The sequence below is a fragment of the Castor canadensis genome, chromosome 6, assembly GCF_047511655.1.
Source record: "Castor canadensis chromosome 6, mCasCan1.hap1v2, whole genome shotgun sequence".
Lineage (NCBI taxonomy): Eukaryota > Metazoa > Chordata > Mammalia > Rodentia > Castoridae > Castor > Castor canadensis.
The window spans coordinates 123,838,520-123,860,554 of NC_133391.1; the positions used below are offsets into that span (position 1 = coordinate 123,838,520).

The 22,035-nt window shown below is 32.5% G+C and overlaps 1 protein-coding gene across 9 annotated transcripts in view; it reads left to right on the plus strand.

Moving 5' to 3' along the window:
• Positions 1-22,035, plus strand: part of Adamts6 (ADAM metallopeptidase with thrombospondin type 1 motif 6) — a 269,601-nt gene that overhangs the window by 27,162 nt on the left and 220,404 nt on the right. The window contains exon 1 of one of the 9 annotated variants that reach the window (XM_074077394.1): positions 20,926-21,058. The exons of the other annotated variants lie outside the window; for them this stretch is intronic. The gene's annotated coding sequence lies outside the window, so the exon portion shown is untranslated. Of the gene's footprint in view, positions 1-20,925; positions 21,059-22,035 lie in introns of those variants that run through there. 9 annotated transcript variants of the gene reach the window in all.

Consider the following 22,035-nt stretch of genomic DNA (forward strand, 5'->3'; position numbering starts at 1 on the left):
GCTAATGCAGAAACCTATGGATAAAAAGTATGGATATGATTAGCATTGATGAAATTACTAGAGAAAATGTCTACTATTAAAAAATGGTCACAGATATTTACATGGCTTCAGTATTTATATTGTAAAACCCTTTCTCTCCCCCAAAATGTTACTGTACATTTTCATTACTGTATCTGCATTGAATTTTTGCCTTTTACATCAAATGACAGAAGTTCCATCAAAGGTACACATTTATAAGTATTCAAGTGGTGAAACAGATCTGGGCAGTTAGCCATTCTTTCTTTGCACTAACTGCCACATTCAGATGTCCAATTTGTATTTGGAATTGGTCAGATATTTTTCTGATTTTCTTCACAGTTCTTTGTTTCTGTAAGATACTTTCAGTACCTTTTTGGTGTCTTGGATTTGAACATACATTCTGTCTTTTATTTGTCTCTAATGGTCACACTAGAATTGATCTCAGGATTTAGTAGGGTGCTTCTGAGTTCATATCTCATAATTCAGAATGTCTGATATAATAGAGGTTTACATAAATTCTTTTTTGGGGCAGCATATTTTCTTTTATGGAAGTCTCAAAGTGATTTCTATCCTATTTATTTGGGCCACAGAGTTACTAATCAAAATGAGATGACTGTCATCCCCCTTTGTTATTTTTCAGGGAGTGGAGGGGAACATCAGTGCTTGAATTCTCTCCCTTATTTGTGAAATAGAACATGTTTAAATCATAGTGCTACTTTCAGTAAAAATAAATATGAGAATTCCACAGATTTTTTTAAATTAATGTTGAAAATTGCTTCATTTGACTCACACATTCAGGGTTGTAACCCCACCATTTATTGGTAAGATCATGATTTGTGTTTCTCAAAATGTCAGCTCACTAGGGATAATGTGTCTGTGAAGAATTACAGAAGAAAACTGATTGATACTTTTATCTCCACTAGGCCAAGTTTTGCTCCAGGGACTTAAATGTTTTAAGCCAAAAATCATTTGGAATTATAGTCACCTAGGTAGCTATCTCTTTTACCAAATGATATCTTACTATTTTATTTTATTGAAAGATTTAAAACTGTGCTTTGCAAAGTTATTAGGTCACTCTGACTAGATAAAAAGAAAACAAAGAATATAAATTTAAAAATGGTTTTATCTGGTATCAATAATATTGAAATAAAACCAAAGAACATATTACAATTATTTAAATATATATACATATTTTTATTTTGATATGTATATGTGTGTGTTATATAAATGTATATAGGTATATATACTAGCCTATATGTCCTAACTGTTAACAGTTTATAATATGTAATACAGTGACTGTTTTCATCATCTAGATTTATCAAACCTCTACATTATACAACTTCATGTCACTTCCTAAAATAATATTTAGTTACTTCTCTCTTAGCTACGAATATGAGTTAGTGCTATAATGTATAAATGTGTGGAAATATGACACCTCCATGTGTTCCATTATATTTCACATATTATGTTGTATCTGCAACTTTAATAGTAGAAAAATGAAAATGATCTTTCATTTTTTGGTGATCTGATTTACCCAAATCATTAGTATTAGTAACTTGTATCAATTACTTCCATAAACTAGATATATTAAATTTATTTGATTGCCATCAGTATGCACTTAAATGTTTGATGTTTAGTAACTTTCTTAAATGGTATGCTATGACACTATATGACTAGGAAAAGAAATGATTAAGAGTTTGTATCTGAGACTCTAGAAACATAATTTAAGATGGTAAAATAAGACTATACATACACAGTTAAAAAGAAACTTGTTATTAAAACTATTAAATTATCTTTATTAAACTTTGTATTTTTGCTATTTTAATGAGTTAATTATTTTAAAAAGAATATAGTATTATGGTCACATAAGACAACATATGTACACTAAAAAAATAAAATTATATGTATTTATAGTATACAAGATGGTGCTTTGATATATGTATACATTGTGCAATGTCTAAATCAAGCATTAGCTTGACATGCATTACCTCACATACTTTATTAAGGTTTGCAAACTGCAAGCTATCAGCTACTTAGGTATAAAAGCCTGAAAGTTGATACATTATTTTTATCTCCACATGAAGTCAGAAAATATCCACTACTAGCTTAGTCAAGACAACTTCTAAATTTATTTTGTGGCAACATTTTTAAGAAATCAATAGATAGACTGAAATTCAGTAGAAGGTTAGTGACATAGTGAGTACTAGCATCAATGTTGGGCAATGAGCTTGAACAAACTAATAGGTCCTTTCTTAGCTTCTTTTCTATAAGTATGCTTTTTCAGATATTAACACATGACAGTTAATACATTCAGAGTAGGAATTATAGGCTAAACTCTTTTTGTGGTAACAGCTTTCTTGACATAGAATTCACAGGTAGCACAGTTCAGCTGGGCGTGGTGACTCACACTTATAGTCTCAGAGGCAGAGATCAGGAGGATTATGGTTTGAGCACAGTCCATGCAAAAAGTTAGCAAGACTACATATAAACCAATAAGCCAAGCATGGTGGTGTGTACCTGTGATCCTGGCAGGAGCAATAGGTATGAGGATCTTGGTTAGAGACTGACTCCAGGCAAAAACATATTTAAAAAAACAACTAATGTTAAAAAAAAAAAAAAAAGAATTAAGGAATGGAGGGGTTTTGCTCAAATGATAGAATGCCTGTTTCACAAGTGCAAGGCTCTGAGTTCAAAACCCAGGACCACTAAAATAAATGAATAAAGTTATAATTCAGTGGCTTTTGTATATTCATTCACAGAGTTGTGCAACTGTAGGTATAACTAATTGTAGATTCCCAAAGGAAATCATGTCCCATTTCCTTCATTCCCTACCTCACTGGGTTGCTGCAGCCCCAGAAAACTTCTAATCTGACTTTCTGACCGAATAGGTTTACTTTTTCTGGACCTTTCATATAAATTGGATCATACAATATGTGGTTTTTAGTGACCTTTCTTTTACTCAGTAAAATGTTTTCAAGGTTCATCCATGTTGTGGCATGTATTAGTATTACATTCCTCTTATTAGCCTAAACTGTTAGAAACTCCATGTTCCTAACTTTAAAGAATGCCTTTGTTTATAAGCTATTTTTCAGTTATTGTGCTTTTATAATTTTTCATTAGTGAAAAGCATAGGATTTGTAAATACATCTTGAAGTACTGATGCTAAAATTGCATCCAAGTCAAAAAATTTAGTCTTTAATTAAAGTGGTCTATTTATCCTCTTAAGGGGTCATGACCGTTTACTTTGGTGTTGCTGTATTATAATAGAATTAGAATTTTTAAAGTAAATTGACTAATGTTTTCAGATGGAAGTTTAAAAATAACTAAAAATGGTTTCTTGCTAGAACTTGGCCTGTAGTACATGGATTTAAACAATATTTTAAAAGAATATATTTATCAAGACTATATGTTGGTTTCATGGTTGTATTTGAGAACAGATAAGAGGAAAGGGAGATTAAATGTGGTGGTACATTAGCATTTAATTCATAAGAGTGTTTTAGTACTTAAGGAAATGCCAGCTAAATATTTTATGACATTACTAAGCTTTTAAGAATATGTTAGGTTTATAGGCACCATAGAATTTAGGCTATGGAGAAGTTAATTTTGGTGTCTAGGCATTTGGAACCATTTTATTATTCTCTTACCACTCTGGTCCCACCATTTCTATGAATCTCTGGTGCCAAAACCCCTCCTCTTCTGTTTCTTTTTCTTTTATCCCTGCCTTATTTTTTTCCACAGAAGTGTTTATATAAATTAAATTTCCTTTCCAGTCTAGGACTCAGACAAACTGCAGTGACTATAATTTCTTGTATAAACTGGAGCACTTTTAAGAGTGAATGTGGGTGCCATTCATTGTTAGACCTAGAGAACAGGTATAAAGAAGGACCTGGAAAAACAGGAATATGGTTATCCTAGGCATTGCTTATGCTTGGGAAACTTCAACTAAAAATGGAAAAGAGAAGATATTTTTCCCACAGTGTCTGAAATTGATTGATCACATGCAATTTAGTGAATTATTTTTGTATATACCTGGACTAAAAACTGCCTCTTTTGTAGAAGTCTTCATTAAATAGGTTAGAGGAAGATCTGTTATAATAATAATAGTAGCTTCAGAGCTTGTATTGGTTTTATATATGTACTGAGTATGCATATAAAGTGTTTATTATGTGCCACATTCTTAAGTGCTTTACAGATATTTAATCATTTTAACTCTAAATAACTTCATGAAATAGGTACTATCATTATCGCCATTTCATAGATGAGGCAGCTGATGCACAGGAAAGTTAAATGACTGGAAAGTTCCCACAATAATTACTAAAACCAAGATTTAAACTAAACCAGGTAGTCTGGCTTCAGCGTTCTTTTAGAGGATTTACAAAACTGTCAACCAAAAAATATATGTGGAGATACTTTAATATTATTGACAGCTATCATAATATTGACAGCTGTAATAAAAGCAGACTTTTAAGATGGTCCCTGACCTTATGTAATCCCCTCCTCTTGAGTGTGCACTGGATCTAGTGCTTCATTAGGTAAGAAAGTTTCCTTCTATTCCTAGCTTGCTGAGCATCTTTATCAAGAACAGATGTTGGATTTTTGTCAAATGCTTTTATGCATCATTTGTGATCATCATTTTTTCTTTTGGTTTATTAATACAGTGACTTACATTGATTGCTTTACACTGTTAAACCAACCTTGCATTCTTGGGATAAAACAGATTTGATCTTTTAATATAAAAACATTTAATATAAAAAATTTAGCAATGAATTGCTAAATTTTTGTTTACTTTTTTTACATTTGTATTTATGAGGGATATTGTTCCGTAGTTTTCTTATTACATTTTTGTCTGGTTTGGGTACTAGGATAATGTTGATCCCACAGCATTAGGAAATGTTTTCAACTTTTTAATTTTCTGGAAATTTGTGTAAGATTGGTATTTATACCTCAAATGTGTGTAGAATTTAACAGTGAAGACATCTGGATTGGAAGGTTTTTGTTTTTTTTTTAAACTATCAGAGTTGTTTAGTAGATATAGGGCTGCTTAGTTTTTAGGCCATGTTGAGAATCTGACCCTAGTTCTCATGAATGCTAAGCTGCTAAGGAAGTGGTTTACCAATGAGCTGCTATCAGACGTAGGCTGTGTTTCTCAGTGAGCTGTGATAGCTTGAGTCTTTCAAGGAAATTTATTTATTTTTTGTAAGTGTTGGATGTATTTACATAATTATTTCTATTGGTGGAATGTACAATAACATCTCTAACATTCCTGTTATTGGTAATTTTTGCTGTCTCTCTCTTTTTTTCCCTTAATCGCTTTGGCTAGAGGTTCTTTAATGTCATATTAAATTTAGTTTCAGTGACTTTCTGTCTTGCTTTTCTTCTTTTATTTCATTGATTTTTTTTTTTGGGCTAGGCTTTTTAAAAAAATTATTATTTCCATTCTTCTACTTGACTCAGGTTTAAATTGCTCCTATTTTTGTGGTTTCTTATGGTGGAAGCTGTGACTATTGACTTGAAATTTCTGCTTTTTTAATATAGGATTTTCTTTTTCTTTTTTTTTTTGTGGTGGCATTGGGGTTTGAGCTCAGGGTCTCACTTGCTAGGCAGGTACTCTTAAAACTTGAGGTACTGCACCGGTCCTGAATTTTCTTTACTCAAAAAGCAAATATTAAATTATTCATTTCCCCTTAAATTTCTATAATGTGACTTTTCAAATTATAATTTAATCCTTGAATCTATCCACTTGGAAGGGTAAAAGTTATGAGTTGCTTCTTTGAGTTTTCTAATGTAGATGTTTAGCACCATAAAATTTCCCCCTTTTATTATATCCCACAAATTTGAATATGCTATGCTTTCACTTCCATTCAATTCAGAATACTTTCTAATTAGGTCATTTCTTTTTTGACTCATAGGCTATTTAGAATTGTCTTATTTACTTCCAAATATATGGACTCCTCCCCCCTCCCCAGGGCTTGTTATTATTTAGTTCTAATTTTGTTTCACTGTGGTTGGAGAATAGATTTTTGTATGACTCAGATGCTTTTCAGTTTATTGAAACTTGTTTTATGGCCTGGGATATGGTCTTTCTTGGTAAATGTTCCAAGTTTCTTGGTAAATTGACCACTTGAAAAAGTATACATTATGCTATTTTTGATGGAGTGTTCTGTAAATATCAGTTAGGTTAATTTGAGTAGTTTTTTCCTATTTGGGGTTGTTAAGCTTCTTAGATCTGAATTAATCAAAATTTGAAAAATTTGGCCATTTTCTCAATAATTTCCTGATTTCATCCCTTTCTTCTTCCTTTGGTGATTCTAATTGCACATATATTTGACTGCTTGAAGGCAGCTCACTGATGCTCTTTTTCATATTTGGTAGTTTCTGTGTCTTCACATTCACTGTTCCCCCTGCCCCCTGCAATGACTAATTTATCCTTACTCTCATCTAACTTATATTTTCATTTCATGTAGTGTAAAGTTTTTCAACTCTAGAAGTTTAATTTGAATTCTTTTCTTTACTTTTTTAGTCTTCCACATCTCTGTGTAGAAAAACTATTAAACTACTTACCTGTTAATTTTATTATCTGTATCAGTTGTGGGTTGGTTTCAGTTGACTTAAGTTACTTAGTATGCATGTTTTCCTGCTTCTTTGCATACTCGGCAGTGTTTGGTTAGATATAGACATTGTGTTTTTTACCATCTTGGGTGTTGAATATTTTTATATTGCTATAAATATTTTTGAATTTTTCTTCTGGGCTACAATTAAGTTTTTTGAAAACTGGTTCTTGTGTATCTTGCTTTTAAAATTTGTTATATGGAGCTGGCAGAGTGGCTCAAGTGGTACAGCACCTGCCTAGTAAGTGTGAGGCCCTGAGTTCAAACACCAGTATCACCAAAAAATAAAAAAAAATTAAAAATATTGTTATGTGGAACAGGAATTACTCAGTCAGGGATACTTGTTCTCCAGTACTGAGGCAAGACACCACTGAGTATACTACCTAATGCCCTGTTATTCATGAGGTTTTTCAGTTTGGCTGGGTGAATATAGGTCCCATGTCTAATTCTTTGTATATATGTATGTGCTGCTCATTGTTTCCTTTTCTCCTTTGGGTGATTCTTTCTCTGGCCATCCGTAATTCTCTCACAACCAAAAGCTGATCAGTACTGAGGTGAACTACTATCAGTACTGAGGTGATCAGTACTGAGGAGGACTATTCAGACCAAAACTGTCTCTTTGTGTTACTGACTCTGCACCTGTCCTCACTATGAATTCTAATTGTCTTGTCTTCTCATATTTTTGCTCTGTGTTTTGCATTGAGCTTTGCCTTACTTTCCCTATTTTGTGCCTTGGCTTTGAAATTCTGAGGGTAATGAGTTGGGGGCAACCGTAAGGACTGACTTTGTTTACTTTCACATTTCTCAGGGCCCACTGTCCTTTGTTTTCTGGTATTTATTGTATCAGTTGATGTTTCATATGATTTGGTCTTTTTAAAAATTGTGTCAGGAAGGAGGGTAAATTTAATCCCTATTACTCTATCTTGCCTGGAAGCCAAAGGCCCAGGGAAACATTTAAGAATTTCTGTCTACCATTTGAGAATAATTGGCAATATCATTCTTTACCCTTAAGTACTTCAGTTTGTAGTTCTTAAGAACAAAGGCATTCTCCTACATAACCACAGCATAACTGTCAAAATCAAGACATTTAACACTGATGTAGACCTATTATTTCCTATAGCTCATATTTGAATTTTATCAATTATCTTAGTAAAATCCTTTGTAGTTACTTTCCCCCTAAGGTTAAGTAATTAAGGATCATACATTGCATTTATTTGTCTTGTTAAAGAGTTCCTTTTGAAAAAATTTGGGCTGGCAGAGTGGCTCAAACAATAAGAGTACCTGCCTAGCATGCATGAGGCTCTGAGTTCAAATCCCAGTACAACAAAAAAGTCTCTTTTGATCTAAAGTGTCCATCAGTCTTTCTTTAGCTTGCTTTTGACATTTTTAAGCAGTATGTGATTTTTTATGAAATGTGTGTTAATTTGGAATTTTCTTATGATAAATCAGGATCAGATTCAGCTTATACATATTTTATAGGAATAATACTGAAGTAATATTATATTATTTTGAATGCTGTTTATCATCAGGCATATGATAATGGTTTTTCCAAATATTGGAAATGTTAACTTTGATTGCTTTGTTGAGATAATGTCCATCAAAATGATATGCAGTACTTATAGAGAAGTTGTAGGGACCAGAGCATAGCATAATGTAAAGTAAAACAAGTAAAAAAGGTACAGAATAATTCATGAAACATTATTTCTTTCATATTAAAAAGACTCACAAAACCAATAAAAAAGATTTAGCTTTTAATTACAAAATAGATGACATATTTTCTATGTCAAATGTATTACTAGCTTTTTATTGACTTTTTAAAAAACTCCCATTTTAATTATCTAATTTTAATGTCGACTTATTATTTAATTTATTCTGTTTAATTACTCTTTATTATTATGGTAAATAATATTATGTATATGATGAAGGGGAGAAAATATTTCTTTTCTTACCCATCTAAAGGCTCATGGCTGAGATCCCATAATAAAAGTCAGATTAACAAGAGAGATATTCAAATTCATTTAATCTGAGCTTTATTGAAGACTTAGAGAAAAAGGAAAAGTACATATATTTCATGCTAAATCTGATGAAGAATGAATGGTTGTGGAGAGATATGAAGGACAAAAAGGAGTACGATCTAATAATAATAAACTGAGGGAAACTCAGCAAGACCTGTTTATTCAGATTCTTTTTTGTGTCTCTATACCTTCAGAGATAGGATATTCTTTTCCTTTGGGTGTAAGGGGACTGCTCTGAAACTGAGGGTCTTAAGACCTATTTTTATTGGGAAGGTGATTTATGTTTTGCTTCTGGAGAGAGGAATGTAGTAGAAAATTAGAAAGATCTTCCTCTTTATGTGGTTATCTTGATTTCCTTCAGTTTAAAATACTCAGTATGCTTAAGTGTCATACTTTGGAGTAGCATGTCCTGAACCTCAATAAGAGTAAACTTATTTTCAAGCTCATGTTTACTTATGCTTTCTCTTTTTCCAAAGACCTTGCTCCTCTCAAAGGCAGGTCTTCATTTCTTCTTTTTGTTGTAATTCTTAGATTAGTTGGAAGAGAGCTTTGATTTTACATTTTTTATAAAAGGGTTGGATTAATGGTAAACATACTTTTTGGACTTTTTCCAGGTAAATTCTCTAGGAAGTTATCAGCATTGTCAGATACCAACATACTTTGTTATACAGAAGGGAAAATTCAAATATGTAAAATAAATTGATAATTGTTGGCCACCTTGGGTGTTGCATGTAAATTGAGCAGCCATCTTGGCGCTTAGCAAGTAGAGAAGTCCTTCATAGGTTCCTTTGGCATGTGGGTACTTTTATTTTTCAATACAGTTGTAGAAGAATAATGATTATCTTCATGAGTCTGAATGTTTATAAACTGAAAATGACTAAAAGTAGTAACACTTTCATAGTATGTGCCTTTTTAGTGAGAATGTTCAGAGGCAGCAAGGCAATCTACTAACACATATGGTTTTTGAGCTTTAGAAATGAACCTGTTTAAATTACTTTTCCTTTATTATAAACAATTTTTAAAGAAGGAGAATTGTAATAAAAATTTATTAAACTATTTGAAAAATTTATTAAGCTATTAAGAATTTTGGTTATGTTTTCAGAACTTACCCCTTTTCTTCCCTACAAATCTGACTTCAAATTAAGGGGAAAATTCTCAATTGCTGTGTTTAGTCATAGGAGCAGTTTTACTCATATCTACATTTACTGAATTTGGTTATCTATCAACTTTCATTTTTTTAAAAATTTTTATTTTATTTACATGTGCATACAATGTTTGGGTCATTTGTCCCCCCTTCCCCCCTCCTTACCCTGCCCCCGCTCCCTCCTTTACCCCCCTTTACCCCTTGCTACCAGGCAGAAACTATTCTGTCCTTATCTCTAATTTTGTTGAAGAGAGAGTATAAGCAATAATAGGAAGGACCAAGGGTTTTTGGTAGTTGAGATAAGGATAGCTATACAGGGAGTTGACTCACATTAATTTCCTGTGCATGTGTGTTAAGTTACCTTCTAGGTTAATTCTTTTTTAACTAACCTTTTCTCTAGTTCCTGGTCCCCTTCTCCTATTGGCCTCAGTTGCTTTTAAGGTATTTGCTTTGGTTTCTCTGTGTTGAGGGTAACAAATGCTAGCTAATTTTTTAGGTGTCTTACCTATCCTAACATCTCCCTTGTGTGCTCTCGCTTTTATTGTGTGCTCAAAGTCCAATCCCCTTGTTGTGTTTGCCCTTGATCTAATGTCCGTATATGAGGGAGAACATATGATTTTTGGTCTTTTGGGCCAGGCTTACCTCATTCAGAATGATGTTCTCCAATTCCATCCATTTGCCAGCAAATGATAACATTTCATTCTTCTTCATGGCTGCATAAAATTCCATTGTGTATAGATAACACATTTTCTTTTTTTTTTAATTTTTATTTTTTTATTATTCATATGTGCATACAAGGCTTGAGTCATTTCTCCCCCCTGCCCCACCCCCTCCCTTACCACCCCTCCCCTCCCCCCAACCCCTCGCTTTTTTGACCATTTCAATTTCTTCTTTTGAGAAAGTTCTGTTTAGTTCACTTGCCTGTTTCTTTATTGGTTCATTAATTTGGGGAGAATTTAGTTTTTTGAGTTCCCTATGTATTCTGGTTATCAGTCCTTTGTCTGATGTGTAGCTGGCAAATATTTTCTCCCACTCTGTGGGTGGTCTCTTCAGTTTAGAGACCACTTCTTTTGTTGAGCAGAAGCTTTTTAGTTTTATGAAGTCCCATTTATCTATGCTATCTCTGATCAACTTTCATGCTAAACTTTGAGTTTGTATGCTGGATATTTATTTCTATTTTCAGTAAGCTCTTCTTTCTACCACTGTCGTTTTTGTGAATTGGTTGTGTTTGCCATGTCTTGTATTCAGTCTCAGTTTCAGGGATGAGTACACTTATGGAGGAAACCATAATTTGTCTGATAGAGTTTGACTGACTGAATCTTAAACCAGATACAAAATTAATTTAATAGCTGGATAGTGATTGATTCAGTTTTTTAATTTGGTAGGAAGCAAAGTAACAGGAGAAAAATAGAGGGGTTGGGATATAAGCACAGTAGTAACGTACTTGTACAAGGCTCTGGATTCAATCCCTAGCCCTGAAAAAACAAATAAGTAAATAAACAAATAAAAATACAAAAGAAAATTTATTTAGTTATGTTGCTATTAGTATAGTTACATAACCATGAGAAATTGCTAATATTTTAAAGTGGGATTTTTTTTTTTGGTGGTTTGGGGTTTATCCTCAGGGCCTTCTGCTTGCTAGGCAGGGTCTCTACTACTTGAGCCAAGCCTCCAACCCTTTTTTGATTTTTTTCAGGTAGAGTCTTGTGTTTTTGCTCAGGTTGGCCTCAGACCACGATTCTGCTACCTATGGCCACCTCTGTAGCTGTGATCACAGTCCTATGCCACCACGCCCAGCTTACTGATTAAGATGTTGTCTCACCATTTTTTTTTTTTTGCCTGAGGTTACCTTGAAGTAAAATCCTCTTGATATTTTCTTCCTGGAATTTATTTTATTTGTGTTTTGTTTGCTTGTTTATTTAGTTTTATAGTATTGGGGTTTGAACCCAAGGCCTGCACACAGTATTCTACCACTTGAGTTTTGGCCCCAGTCCTTTCCTTTATATTTTGTTTTGGAGATAGGGTTTCCCTACTTTGCCCTGCTGTGCTGGAACCCTCAATCCTTCTACCTCCGCTTTCTTAGTAGCTGGGATTACAGGCACATGTCACCACACCTATCTTAAAGTGGGATTTTTTTTGTATTATGTTTATCTTAAGTGTGTTCACCTCCCTTCAAAGTTATTTATAGGATCTATACTTTTTAGGATGAGGCAGGAGTTAAATTTTTGGCAAATGTAGAATATAGGAAATATGAATGTATGAATACTTACATACATACATGAATGAAGGAAATGGTCAGTATACTTACCTTTTAGAGCCTTCGCAGGATGTATTTTTATTTTGGATGAATGACTAGGAAAATTTTTGTGTGTGTGTTTTGGCTAATTTGTAGTATTAGAATCATCCAAATAGTTTGAATGATTGTGTTTAAACAGTGGCTGTCTGATAATTACAATTTCTGTTAGTATCAGTAGAGAGGTTTTAGACCTCCAGATCTCTGGCAGATGGAAGTTTGTAATAGAGACAAAACTTATGTGGCACATAAATTTATGTTAATTAAACATATGATAGACAAATAATTACAAATAAGGAGTCCATAGTAACTTTCTAATGTACTGTGGGAGCTGCATTTTTATTGTAAGCGCAACTATGTTATGCAGGCCATTATGCTTTTACTCACTAGTTGTTCTGTGAGTTGAAATTTCTTGCAACAACTCCCCCACCCCCACCCCCACACTCCTAGAGAATATTCACATAATTGAAAAGGCCTTTGATGGCATATTCTGGGATTAGTAAAATATTTGTGAGTTGGCTTCATTGAACTTGGGTTTGACCATATAACTTGTTTTGAACCATGGAATGTGAGCAAAAGTCTCATAGGTAGAAACTTGAACAACTTGGCCTTCATGGCATCTAAATGGGTACCTCATATAATAACTTCTCCCTCAGTTTCAGTCCCAAAATGAGAAGGCACAGTGCAGTATGTTTATAGCCTAGAACAGAGCCACAGTTAGCCATCACTCTCTATGTATGGTTGTAAATCACTGAAACTTTGGAGTTATTCACTCACACAGCAAAGTTTGTGTGTGTGTGTGTGTGTGTGTGTGTGTGTGTGTGTGTATACAGAGTTTTTAAAATGGCAAAATGGCAAGACTGTTACATAGATAATGCGGATGCTATAAAACAATTAATCTACAAGTTGTCATTTTCACAAAATTTAATTTTAAGTCTAGGAGAAAGCAGAGAATATGCTACCAAGAAAATATAGGCATAGACTGTTATCACTAGGCTTTGTATATCTTTTCAGAATTCATTTATGCAAATAAAAGCAAACAGTATATTTTCTTTTTTTGGTGAGACTGTAATTTTGAACTCAGGGCTTTGTGCTTACAAAGCAGGAGCTCTACTGCTTGAGCCACACCTCCAGTCCATTTTGCCCCGGTTATTTTGAAGATAGAGTCTTGTGAACTGTTTGCCCAGGCTGACCTCAAGCCATAATCCTCCTGATCCCAGCCTCTCAAGAAGCTAGAAGTACAAGTGTGAGCTGCCACCATCTGGCTTCTTATTTATTTCTGTGGAAAAATTTTAATGTTATGATTCAGTTTCAGTAGTTATAGAGCTTCTCAGGCTTTCTGTTTCTTTTTAATTCAGTTTTAGTAAATTGTATTTTTTTCTAGCAATTTTTCCATTTCACGTAAATTTCCAAATCTTTGGCATAAAGTTTTTTTTTAATGTTTTGAATGTGTTTATGTGTAAATTAATAAATAAAAAGAGGTACAATAAAATGTTAGCTATCTTAAAATGAATATGCCTCATTTGAAATTCTTTATTATTGGTCATTCATGAACTCCAGTGTCATGAGTTCAGCTGTCTATTAACATTTTCACTTGGTTGACTAATAGGCACCTCAACATTGGCACATCCTAAACTCCACCTCTGATCTTAACACTGTATGACCAAGTATATGTGTGTGTGTGCACATGTATATTTGAGTATTTCTGCCTCACCTTACTCCATGAGGACAGGGAGTTTTCAACTCTCTGTCACTATCATATTCTCAGTGCCTGGCCCAAAGGTGGTCTTCCACTATAACCATTTGTTGCATGAACAAATAAATATCTTAATGAATTTGTTGCCCTCAATTTTGTACTTTTGTCATATTTTATTATTTAATGGGCCAGGCCAGCTCACATATCATTTTGGTTTTTGCCCTGCCATATATTCCTCAAAATGAGTCTGTGGTGAGCTGTTGTTTTTTTTTTTTTTTAATTTTTTCTTTTGTTCATATTTGCATTCAATGTTTGGGTCATTTCTACCTCCTTTCCCCATCCCCTCCCTTACCTTATCTTCTTATTTTTTAATTTATGACATTGATGATTTGTACTACTGGTTTGGAAATTTTGATCACTTTTGCTATTATTTGTCTATCTTATTAGCTTTTTTCAAAGTGCACAATTTTGATTGTCCTGATCCTGCTTAAAGTCTTAACTGTGTATTTTATGAATTTTTGTCTTTACGTTTATTATTTTCCTTAGTCTCTTTTCCCCCATTTTTCCTCACTTTTAATCGGATACTCAGTCCATTAACACTGTCTTGCTTACCCAGTTTTCTCAATATGACCATGTTTGCCACAAAATTACATTTTGATATGTAATATTTTTGTTATGGCCTATTTCTGATTATTTAAAATTTTAGCTACTTTTTCTTGATTTCTTGACTTATTTTGAAGAAAGCTATAAAATTTTTACCTTCTGTTCCTCTCAGGCTGAGGCATGGCTCAGGTGGTAGAGCACCTGCCCAGCAAGTGTGAGGCCCTGAGTTCAAATTAGATCCTAGAACTAGAGTCCATTGAACAAGACAAAAAGTATAGTTAGATATCAGGCTAAATAAAGTCAATGAATCAACTAATAAGTTCATTGAGATGATAAGTTTACTTTTTTCCCTGTAGAATTAACTAAGTTTTTGTGTGTATGTACTCTTTTTTATCTAAATAGCCCATTTTGTGCCTTATAGATTCAGCCTTAGTGTTTATTTGTTGCTTCACTGTTTCAAAATCAGAGTCCTTTGTGAAAATGTGTTCTCAGAGCTTTAATGTGAACTACAGCAATAATGGAAATAATATCCCCCCTATGTTTAATACTGTAAAATGCACAGCCCATTTGCATATTAGTCTTTAAATAAAGACTAATAAAGTAAAGTCAGGAGACTTTTTAACCTATGCACCTGTTTCCCAACAACCATTGACAATATGATAAGCTAGTTTTTTAAATTCCCAATTTACAAATAATACATTTGATTAATAGTGAATTTAGGCTCTGCATTTTGTTCATAAGTGAATGACATGAAATACATTTAGTCTTATCTATAAATTTTATTTTCTGACTAAAACTGCCCATTTTGTCTGCTTCATGAGTTCTGTAGTAGATCTTTTAGGGAACAAAAGATTTCAGAAAGAAGCTTTGATTTATTATCTTTTCATGATCTGTGTTTCAAAGTGGAATTTTCCTTACTTGATTACACAGAGCGGAAGAAGTTGGTGATGATGGGGGAAAAAAAATCAAAATAAGCTATGCTTAGGAAAGGAAAAAAAGCTAAATCTAATGAAGTAATTGCTAGTCAATTACTTATTTACCAGTCCTGCTGATTTTAAAATAGTTTTATTATTTAAGAAAGAACAAATTAAGACAGTCATTTTATGGTTGGTGAATTACATAGATTTGTTCATTGTTGGTTTTGCTTCTTATGTATAAAATGTGGAATGGTTCTTTTTAAAATTTCTTTTATTTTTTATTGTAAGTGGGGGTACATTGGGATGGTTCTGAATAATGAGAATTTAGATGCTGTATTTTAAAAGTGGTAGCCATTAAAGTATAAAACAAAGAGTAGATAAAGTGATACTGATAAATTTACTTTCCATGTTTTGTGATTAAAATTGAGCAGCAATCCAAAAAAGCATATAAATTCAAATGCATTTGTGTCATTTCTTTGTCTTCTTTGATGATTTCTTCCTATTGTGAGTGAATTTGAGATTAGTTTTACTGGAATTAAAAGAAGTTTGGAAGACAAACTCAAGAAAATGTGTTATCTTAAAGAATAGATTTAAAGAAGCTTTTGCTTTTAATTGCTATTGATTATCAGCTGGAGTTTTTAAAGGTTTAAATCTAAAATACCAAATTTATAGGAATTAAAAAGAAATAAGATTATTGTTCTTAATATCAAGGCAGATATCAGCTGCTGTATTAGTTAGATCTTATCCAAACTACTTTACTATTTCTATTTATTGAAGAACCTAAACATTTTATTTTTAGTCTAGTAAGATGCCAAATTTTCTTGTTACTTAGAGTGTTTTTTTAAAAATGGCTTATTTACTTTTTCTTCATATAATTATTATTCCTTACCATTTTTGTCTCTGGTAGCACTCTTTTGCCTTTTAAATAGTGTTCAAACCTTAGGCCAGAATTCAACACAACTTTAACTATCTTTCTCTAGTTTTAACTTTTTAACTTTTTTCCCTTTATATTATTTCCAAAGGATACCATTTTCTCCTTTTTTAAGTTGAGATCGAATCCATATATCATAAAATTCACCTCAAAAAAACTTTCAATGTGATATTTTTAGTATATTCATAAATATGTTCAACTGTTATTACTGCATTAGTCACTCAGATTTCTCTTCTCAGACACATCCAGGAAAGCAGGTATTCCTTAAACTAGAGAAGTTAACAGCTAAAAGTAACCATCAGGATGACTCTCTAAATTTTGAACATCTCCATCTTCCCATGAGGAAACCCTGTTCCCATTAGCTGTCATTTTGTCTTCTTTTTTGTGTTAGGTAACTACTAATCTACATTTTGTTCTTTATAGATTTGCTTTTGCTGGATATTTTATATAAATGGAACCATTTAATATGTGACTTTTTTTTTAAAATAGCATTATGTTTTCAAGATTCATTCATACAGCATCATGAATAAGCACTTCATTCCTTTTTATGGCTGAATAATATTCTACTGTATGAATACATTTTAGTTATATATTCTTCACTTGAAATTTTAAGTTGTTTCCCCTTTTTGGTTATTATGAACAATGCTGCTATTAAGTTTTTGTTTTGACTTATTTAAATTATCTTGGGTATATACTTAGGAATGGAAATGGAATTGCTGATTCATATTGGTAATTCTACATTTAATCTTTTGAAGAACTGCCAAATTATTTTCCAAATTAACTGCATAATTTTCTATTCCTATTCGCAGTGTTTTAGGGTTACAATTTCTCTACATTATCATCCACACTAGTAGTTATTGTCTTTTTTTTTTTTATTATTATAACCATCCTAGTGAGTATGGGGTGGTATCTTACTGTGGTTTGATTTCATGTTCTTTAATGACTGACTACCTTGACCATCTTCCCATGTGCTTGTTGGCCATCTATACATCTTCTTTGAAGAAATATCTGTTCAAAGCATTTACTCATTTCTTAGTTGTCTTTTTATTGTAATTTGCATATATATTTTCCCCATTTTTCTCTATTGTCTTTTGACTTCCCTGTTAGTGTTTTTGAAGCACACAAGTGTTTACTTTCGATTAATTCCATTTTATCTATTTTTTCTTTTGTTGTTTATACTTTTAGTGCCACATCTAAGAAGTTACTGCTTAATTCCAGCTCTTAATGATTTAGGCCTAGGGTTTTTTTGTAAGTTCTTTTTTTTCTTTAATGGTTTTAGCTCTTACATGTTTGACTCATTACTGAGTTGACTTTTGCGTATGATGCGAGGTAGGAATGAGGGACTTTTTTTGTTCTTCTTATGTACAAAACACATTTTTATAACTTCTGTCTTTAATTGAAGATTTTCCTATACTTGAGCTAGTATTCTTCCATTCTGAATCATCACAAAAAAAAATTCTCTGTGGTCCAGATCAAGTTCCCACAAGTCCTGTTAAAATATCTTATCTTTGCCCTCAGAAAGTCAAGGGAAAGTTCATAGTTTGATTTCCTTCCCACTGTTGACCTTAGTGGAGGAAAAAAATTCCCTTGACCTTCTTAGAGTCCCAAGTTGGTTCTAAAAATTAAAATGAAAAAAGTTAGATTATCACAAGAAAAGCATAGGGATTATTCAGTATAAGTTTTATGTGCCCTTAGAGTTTTCATAAGGAAATATGTACCTGAAAAAAACAGTTAAACCTGACAATGTTTATACTTGATTTGATGAACAGTTACTGAAGTTGTTGGAAAATGTGATAGAACATAGGGGTATGAGTTATGAATATTAAACTGGGGGCTATTTAGCAAAAGGCTGTTCACTCAGATTCCTCTCAGCATCCCTAGGTCCTCCTCCATCTTCAGAGATAAGGATGCTATTTCTCAGGTAAATGACACTGCAGAATTTTAGGACTTGATTCAGAGGAGAAGGAAGTAGTGAATTAGTTCATGCGTCATCCATTTCTCAGATTCCTCCAGCTTACCATATTCAATATGCCCAGAGCATCATATTTTGGAGTATTTTGTTCTGAAACCAATAAATTAGCCTTTGGTATGTATCTGTTGCATGAATTGTAGGAGCAGACTTCTGATCTAATGGAGGCAAAAAGACATTGTAATTGTTTAGAGAAGGATTAAACTTAATCTAAAACATCAGTAGAGGTAACAGCCTGCCTTCAATGACCACTGTGAACATAGAGGATGTGTATTTTTATTGGTCCTTTATTAATGATTAATTTAACTGTTCTCGGGTAAGAACAGGATATACTTTTAATATAAAATGACTTTTAACATTACAGCATCAAGTTACAAATGCAGTTTTTGATGGCATTAGAAGTGGCAGATAAAAACATTCTTCGGGAACGGAGGGGAATACTGCATTATATAATTTAACTGACCTGTTAGCCATGATCAGTAATACTGCTTATATCTTATTTTGAATAGTAGTCTACTTTTATAATTGAATTGATAATATTGAAAAAGTTTACATTAAAAAATCCCTGCTGTGTTTGTTATTGGGAGTGTTCTGGAAAACCTGAGTAATGTATTGCTCTACCAAAGAACATTGCCTGGGAAAACTGTGATTGACAGCTTATGTTAAGGTTTGCAATCTTGCATGAGTATCACGCCAAGTTCTCATTTATTCACTTTCTTGAAAGTAGCATGAGACTTAGAAAAATACAGGCTTACCACAGAGTTCCTTAGAGAAACCATTGTCTTGTGAGAAGATGTCCAGCTGAGAATGCCTGTAGTTTTAGCCAGTTACTTTAAGATATGGATGCCTGTTGCTAGGTCTTTCAGGTCATTCTGAGAGGCTAGCAAATGATCAAAAAGACAAATTTTTCCTTTGGTGCCACAGATAAGTAAATGCAGTTCCATGAGCTTTGATTTTTGATATGTAGACTGGGACTATTTGTTAATAAAGTACTAAGAAAGTTATAATGACTTGCTAAACGATGTTCATAAGCTAATGCTGTAGAAAGCACTGTGACACACATAAGAGAATTGTAAACTAATATTAACATTCTCAGCTACAAATGATTAAAAGTTCAGCAAAACACTTATCAGTGTTATTTTGAATTAGTCATGGTTTTTAATTGCTTCAATTGTTGATTTTCAAAGTATTGATTTAGCCTTATAATTCATTTTGTTTTCAGTTGTTCTTTGATGCCAAATATATAATTTTCATAAAAAATCTTTATTGTTTGAGTTTGACCAAAATCTTCAAGTAGGCATCATATTGTATCTCCAATATGAATCAGCCATAATCTTATTGCTAAAGCAAATGTACATAAAATACCCTCTTCTCCAAATTTATTTGCATAAAAACATACTGATACATGTATATATTAAATATATAATCTTTAAATACTGTACAACAGTCAAGGTGAGCGTAATAAAATTACTGCTTTCAAAATATTTCTAGGGTATTGTTTCATGACATAAAATCGTATGTATTTGGTCAAATACTCTCTGTGTGCGTGCACATGTGTAGGTGTGTGCATGTGTTAGTGTATGCATGCTTGTGTGTGTGTTTTCATGAGAAATACTAATCCACATTCCCAAGGATTAGCTTCATGAACATTTGAGACTGCATTAGTGTTCATCTTTCTATTGCAATTTAACTTTTTTATTCCAAAAAGTTTGTTAGCATTTGATGCCCTCATTTTCACTTTAAATTGTATATTCTCGTAGAATGTATTTCATATTATATCAAGCTCTTATCACATTAAAGATCTTCCTTGCTTTTATTATTTTTAAATTCTTAACTGTGTGACATTGGGCAAGTTTCTTTACTTCTTCGTGCTTAATTTTTTAATTTATAAAATAAAAATTATAATGATAACCTACCTCTCCTACAGAGTGGTTTTGAATATTAAATAATTCATGTATATTTCTTAGAATGGTGCCTGGCTCAAATTGGTACTGAACAAATACTAGCTGTCATTAATATTTAGCACCTTAGTGGAACTGATTGATGTGGTAGGAGACTACTGGGATGCATAGTAGGATGCTTCTACTTCCCTACTTTACCACACTGGAGGACCTAGTTTAGAGACCTACAAAGGAACCTGTTTAAGTATAGCTTGTGGTGACCTTCCATAAATCCATGTTTATTTTAATGTAAATGTTTTTAGTTACCAGTTAAATTATTTTTCTCTCTTTCCCCTTCCCTATCTTTGAATAAATGTGAACCAGCAAAAAGATATACTATATCTTACAGTTTTTCTTAGCTTGTGACATGTCAAATTCTATTCATTCATACTTCAGTTTGAGAAGTGCAGGGACCAGTTATGTTATAAGAAGCATGAGCAATGAAATATGGGAGTCAGCTGGTGCAGGAAGAGAATGCCGATGAAAGAGATGATAGGATTCTATTAGATTGGAGTCATTTATAGAAGTCTGGATTTTAAACACTTTTTTTCTTCTAATCAGAAACTTCACATTCAAAAAGTATTAAAAAAAAAAAAAAGCTGTGTAGCCATTATGGGAAGCAGTATGGAGATCCCTCAAAAAAATTAAAAATACAATTATTATGGGGGGGTGGGATCTAGAAATTCCACTTCTAGATATATGCCCAAAGGATATGAAATCAGTATGTTGAAGAGATATCTGTATTCTCATGTTCATTGCAGCATATGGAATTAACCTAAGTGTCCATCAACAGATGAATGGATAAAGAAAATGTGGTATATACAGACAATGAAATACTATTCAGCTTTAAGAAAGAAGGAAATCTTGTCATTTGCAACAACATGGATGAACCTTGAGGACATTATGCTAAGTGAAATAAGCCAGGTACAGAAAGACAAACAACACATGATTTCACTTATATGTGGAGTATATAAGGAGTTGTCCAAATGACTTCCCAGAGTTGAATTTTGTGGGCTTATAAAAGTGTTACCTTCCAGGGACTGAGGGAAAGGAATTTGGGAATTTGTTGGTCAGAGAGTAAAAAATTTCAGTTAGATGAGAGGAATAAATTTAAAAGATCTATTGTACATCGTGTTATTAACTGTGTACAATTGTGTACAATTAATAACAATATATAGTATATTTGAAAATTGTTAAGATAGTTGACTTTAAGTGTTCTCTCCATAGAAAAGTAAGTATATGAAATAATGCATATGTTAAATAACTTGATTTAGCCATCCTATAATATATGCATATATCAAAGCATATTATACATCATAAATATATTTAATTTTTTACTTCTTAAATAAAAAGAAAGCTAATTACTATTATTAGTTTTAAGTTCTATACATAATTTAATTAACTTAATGAGTTATGAGTAGCTCAGTATACACTATTGAGTTTAATATAATTGACTTTGTATGCAGTAATACTTTATATAAGAAAGTTATTCACAGCACATTGATAAATTGCAAATCTTGTTAGTTGAGACTTGAACATTTGTGACATAGGTTAAGTTTGTCATTGGGACTCCCAACTTTGCAACACCATTTCTTATCTTTTCTGTGCTTTCAATATTATTTGTCTTTTTTTTCTGTCAAGCACAGATATATTTTTAGGAAAGAATATGATGAATTCAGTTAAATTTTCTCAAACCACAAATGCTGTACAATACTGTCTTTTACCTTTCTAGAGCATGTGGTTTTAACAGAGGTCAAAGCTTTTGAGAAACTTACATGCATATGTTAAAAAATGAAATCAAATATATTTTCCTAAGCCATTAATCAATTATGATATCCAATGTTACTTTTTTATGGAATTCACTATGTTTTCTCAGGATATCAAAGTCAACTTGTATGAAA